Source organism: Artibeus jamaicensis, unplaced genomic scaffold (assembly GCF_021234435.1).
Source record: "Artibeus jamaicensis isolate MK-2021 breed Jamaican fruit bat unplaced genomic scaffold, CSHL_Jam_final contig_391, whole genome shotgun sequence".
In the NCBI taxonomy this organism is placed as follows: domain Eukaryota; kingdom Metazoa; phylum Chordata; class Mammalia; order Chiroptera; family Phyllostomidae; genus Artibeus; species Artibeus jamaicensis.
Genome location: NW_026521814.1, coordinates 6,429,596 through 6,435,690, shown reverse-complemented (window position 1 = coordinate 6,435,690; position 6,095 = coordinate 6,429,596).

Sequence of the window (6,095 nt, the reverse complement as noted above, 5' to 3'; positions counted from 1 at the left end):
TTTTGTCAATAAAATTTTATTAGAACACAACCATCATTACTGCTCCTTCATATGTTGCTTATGCCTGCTTTTGTGCTGCCAGCAGAGCTGAATAGTTGTGACAGAAACTGTATGATTCACAAAGCCAGAAATATTTACATCTGATCCTTTGTATAAACATTTTGCCAAATGCCAACTCATACTCAACCCGTCACCCATTACATCATCTCTCTGTTTGTACCCTCAGTAGAGTCCTACCAGAAAGGCAAGTACCCAGGGGTCAGACATTCACTTTGTTAAACTCCAGATTATTTTCACTGAAAGGGACAAAACCTATTTTTAAAATTAGTGACACCTACCTAAATACACTAGTGTATGGGAGGAAAAAACCCACAAAGCTGAGCTCAAAGACTTGTAGAAGAAATTATTCTTAAAAGTGCAGTCCAGAGAGAGGGAAATGAGATAAATGATTAACAATTATTGTCACTCGGTAGAGAGTCAGAAACACCACGCTCCTCAGTGGGCACTGCCTCTGCAGTTCGGTGACTCCGACCACACCCCCTGGGGCCAGGCAGGGAGTCGCATTGGAGGGAGGAGAGAGTTCGAATTGATTTCCTCCCATTAAATGAAATATCATACAAAGGCATGCATATAAATGGTTATATCACCAAGGCCTGCAAATAGACAAGATGAAAAAGTTTCTTAATCTTATTTGCTAAATTGACCTTGATGGAAAGAAAGCCACATTCCTCAGATAAACCAAATGACTAGATATGCTGACATTTAGTTTCTCAAAGTAGTCGTTCTGTACGGGTCCACCTATAACCACTGCAATTAAAAATGGCTGAACAAAGGGTTTGAGGCCCTGTTGTGCCGAATTTTATTTTTTCCTTCCGCACTGATTAAAATAAAGGAGTCGTCACTGTCAACGGGCAGAGCTGTTGCATCGCTTTCATCGAATGCAATAAGGTGTAAATCCAAACTGTAAAGCAGGAGAGAAAACCATGACTCATCGTCTGACGGCAGAGCTGTTAAACATAATCAAAGGCTCCGAGGGAACTCACACTGCTTTTCAACACGGTACTGAAAATCCTGTTAGCCGTCAAACTAGCATAAAATGTCACAATCCTGACACCCTGCTATTGAAGATACTTGATTTAAGGTATTTAACACAACTTTAAAACTTCAAACGAAGAGGAGTTACTTACCACAGGACAGGCCACACTGCTTTTGATCTGGACGCAGAGCCCCTCCAGCTGTTACCAATAATTGAGTAAAAGTTGACTTTTCAGGGCATTAGAATCTGAAACTTCAGGCCGCTTATTGGTGATTAAAGTGTATAGCTTTTTGAATGAACGGGGCTCACATACACTAACAACGAAAATCAATGCTTGTTATTTCTGACAAAATACAAGGACGATGACTCGTTCTCAGGAAGGCAGTGGGACCGTGCAGTGAAGTACACGGTTCTATATTGAGAGGTGAAAATCCTGTCCAGGGCGTAAGATTCCAGAACCTTGAGTGAAAGGAACAGATGGGCAGGAGGATGGACGACATGAAGGTGCTAAAGATATGACAACTCAAAAGTTCTCTGAATGTCACCTGAAAAAAGTCTCCTTGTTTTCTGCTCATCAGTCCTTCAAAGGCACGTGTTCACGAGGTCAACTTGTTAGAGTAATCAGCCCATGAAAAGCTTGTGAACCATGATTTTACAATTAATCATGCAAGTTCTTGGGGCTGAATCATGACTCTTTAAAAGCTGCAGCTTGGCTAGCTCACAGACACGCAGGCAGTTCAGCTGTGCCCGGCTCACTGGCGTTTCACACACGCCCTCCGGACGCTGGGTCCTGGAGCTCCGACCACTTCCACTGGACTCCTCACGCACACTTGGCTCAGAGTCCAGAACACAGTAATTGCTTAATAAATGCACGTGGCAGGGATTTTTTGAAGAATGACTTTCCTCGTTTATTATTAAGACAGATGCCAACTTGTCCAAGGAAGACTTACTTTGGCAATATCTGGCAATATCCACTCAGACACTGGCCCAGTGATTTGACCTCGGGCCTTTCTCCCATACACTCCATAAAAGTAAGTTATAAGCATGAACATTTACTGTGGAATCTGACGTGACTAACTTATAGAATTCTGGCTTCATATACCTGCCTCTGGCCCCTTCTAGTTTGTGGTCCATTAAGTTTCCCCTTCTGAAATTTTGGATCATGCTCTCCCACACAGTTGTCCCCTTTAAAACTCCCTTAGCCTTGGTGCCCTCTACCACCTCAGCTCAAAAAGTCCCTGCTCTAACCTTTAGCACCTTGGCATCTCCTAACCCCAACCCTACTTTAACTATGACAAGGAGGGATCCTGACCCAGAACGAATAGTCTCAAAAACACCTTCACGAAATATTCTGTTTCCTTCCTTGAAACCTAGCAAAGGTGGGAGCAGAGACTCTTTTCATCAATGATGAAGTCCCAGTGATACAGGGTACAGCCGGGGGGGGGACCCCAAAAAAAAAGATTTGGAATGGTGTCCAGAATTCAAAGTGTATAGGAATATTGGAGAGACATATAGGATGTCCTCACCACACCGCCCCCCCCAGCCCAGGGGGAAGGGATGAATAGAGCCAGGGCCATTGAGAGCTATTTTGCATAGAAACAGTTTTGCAGCTAAACTCTGGAGTGATTATTTAACATATCTATAACCTTTAACTGCTTTCATAGATATGTTAAATAGCAGTGGCCAAGTTTTGAGCCAGGGAGAAGGGAGTGGCAGGGACTCAGGATGGAATGAGGGGCTGCGCCCCGGAGTGGAAGTGCCTGTGTGGGAGCTTGGAAAAGATGAGGGATAACTGCCCAGGTGAAAGGAAAAACCACGCAGCTTTGCCAGAATGGAGATCCCTGCAGCCAGGTGAAGAAGAAAGCCACATGCTTTTGGTGGAGTGAGAAACCCTGCAGCTTTGGTAGAAGAGGCCCACGCGGCTTTGGGGTGCCCCCTTTGGCCGTGGGGCCTGGAAAGCAGGAGAGACTTTGACTGGAACTGGGTACAAAGAACTCTTGCCAGTGGACCATGAGAGGGTACCACAGTACTTTGGATTAACTAGAGAGAGATCCTGCCTGCATGGTGACGCAGCTGACGGTGCCAGTGGCCTGCAACACAGACGTGTGCTCTTTTCCTGATTTACGGTGCCCGGAGTTGGGACAGTGGGAAAAGGGAGCGCTGTTTGGGTGTAGGTGTACAACCTAAAGGACTTTGATATTTTAGTGGAGGCATTAGGCCTGAATAGCAATAAATAAACATTTTGTTTCCTTTTCACAAATCTCTGGCATCGAGAGATGTCTTTCCAATTGGCGGCGGACAGAAGAGCCCAGTAGATTTTAGTATTTTGTTTTTGGGAGGGGCCCCTGTTGTATAGCAGTTTTTGGCATCCCTAGGTGGGCCGAATATTGTATTGCCACTCCCCCGGACCTCTTGTTCGGTAACACCAGGATTTTCTGGTTAACTCATCTCAGTGGATAATTAATGTCTTGCCCTAGGTGATCAGCATGAAAGTAACTGTCGCCGCATCCCCACCCCAACTGCCAATCTTTACAGCAATGACTAAACATTATTTACAAGTAAAAGGTGAAGCATTGTTTAACCCTCTTGGTATACGACATTGTGTTTTATCTGTACTTCCCAGAGAGTTCACATTATAGTCTACTTTTTATTATATTTATTGCTTATTTCCTTTTTGAGGACCTTTGGTAGCTATGTGGGAGCAGCTCTTTCATTTCTCTTATTCATTGTGTTCCCCAGAACTTATACAAGGGAGTACACTAGACATGTTGGGGAAGAGGAGGCAAATACAAACATATCCAACTCTAGAGTTTAGAGAAATTAAGATCTAATTATTGAATTGAAATGAGACTTTTGACCAGAATTATATATGTGTTCTAAAACCCTATAAATACAATAAATAACCTCTAACTCCTTTGCCCCTTCACGCTTTTGATCGCTTGCAAGTTAATTTCTATGCTTCCCATTGTCTGTGATTCTTGCCTGATGTGAGCCCAGATGAAGTTATGCAGGAAACTATATGCCCTGCTCTATGTTCATAGGGTGTTTGTGTAGATGTTTTCTTCTTCATTTAAAAAATTCATAATGAGGAACAAAGATAGGCAAAAGTGGGAATTAATTAGATGGGTTTCTCTTGAGCCTCTGCAACCTCTAGTTGTTCTCTCTCTCCTGCTGCAATGGCCTCCGACAGCTCTTCGGATGTTCTGTGACCTCCTCTGGTCCCTAATCTCTTCCGAACTGAATCTCCCCAGTTCTCCTGACAATATCTGATCTCAGGCTAGTTCTGCTGGAAAGATTCCAATATATGAATTAGTCAGATGATGTTAATGAATGATAGCAGCTTAAGGCATTTTCTGGCCCAGAGGGATTTGCATTTTGATAGGGGGCAATGCCCTAACCCAAAGGATCAAATTGCTAATGGTGGAATTTGAGTCTCCAGGGATGGCATCCAGGGTCATAAAGCCTTCCCACCCCATCGTCTTGGCTGCCAGCTCCAACAGTGCGGAGGACTTTCACCCCCTGTCCACCTTTATCACCATGAATAATCAAGAAGTTACTTTTTATATAAACCTCAAATGCTGACATTCACAAATGCTGAACTCATTATAAAAGGGAACAGTGTCAACACAGGAACTCCAAATAATTTCCAGATTTGGTGGGAGGGGGAGGAGAAAGCAAGGAAAGCAGGAGGGGAGGGAGAAAAGCAGGAAAAAGGGCAGTCAACCTGGAGAGGAAAATAAGTATCTCATCCATCTGAATGCTATTACAATATATTATTGGATTTATAGAATGTATTTTTGATCCTCACCCAAGGACACATTTTTCATTGCTGAGACAGACAGAGAAAGACATTGGTGGCCCTCTTGCAAGTGCCCTGACTGGGGCTTGAGCCAACAAGCTGGATATGTGCCCCAACCAGGAATTGAACCTGAGACTTTTGGGTCTACAAAATGACCCTCCAAACAACTGAGCCACAGCAGCCAGGGTATAGAATGTACTTGTAATGCCACTTCTGAGATCAAACTGTATGTGTTAATCCAGATTTTTAATAAAATAAAAAAAAATAGGTTTTTAATCTGTGGGGAAGAGAGACTTAAAAGACACAACAAATTTAAGGGCTATTAAACATAATGTATTAAAACTTAAAAACAAATTTTATAATTGTAGCTCTTTAGCTTATGATAGTATATAGCAAGAAATACTAATTTGACAAATAGGTACTTTCATGCTTCATACCAAATTATTATTAATGGAAATGTATGTCCAATTTGTCACTGTTAAGAACAATAGGAAAGCAGTTACATATTTTTGCAGTCACATTTTTGAAGAAAGTCAATAAGGAATAAATTTGCTCAATAGAGATTTCAGCTGTATTTGTTGAACTCGTGACTTTTTGATATTTTTGGAAAACAATAAATCACACACAAAACATGGTGCTGGTCTTTTGCTAAGTCATGCGTGACTTCTTACAGAGGTAGGTAAAAGGCTCAGGAAGGTTGAAGAGATGATCCCATATCACATAAATCAAGGAAGTGAGTTTACAAATGTGTATTAGTCCATTAACTCAAGCTTCTCAGCTAAAGCTTAAAACTTAATAAAGATCTCATTTTTACTGGTCTTTTAAAGCAAGTAATAATAGTTAAAAAGTGGTTTAAGTGAAAACTTCACTTGTACAATACTTGTACAATGTAAGTATTATAGATATTCTATAACAAATAGCAGAACAATAATGATAATGGTTATTCATGTAAATTACCTAGGAAAAAATTAATCTGTCTTCCCTATCTTTGAAATGACTACTTCCTAAATCACCCTACATGGTATGACTCCATTTCCATCTATGACCAATTTATGACAGGTAGGAGATTAGATGCAAATGAAGACTTAGATATGATAAAATTCTGTAGACACAGAAGATGCAAATTATTAAACAGAAGTTAAGAGACATGGAGAATAATATGAGAACATTAATCATATGTATGTAATTGTGGTCTCAGAAAGATTGGAGATAATAAAGGCGATATGATAGTTAAGTTCAATATTTGATTGAAAATTCTCA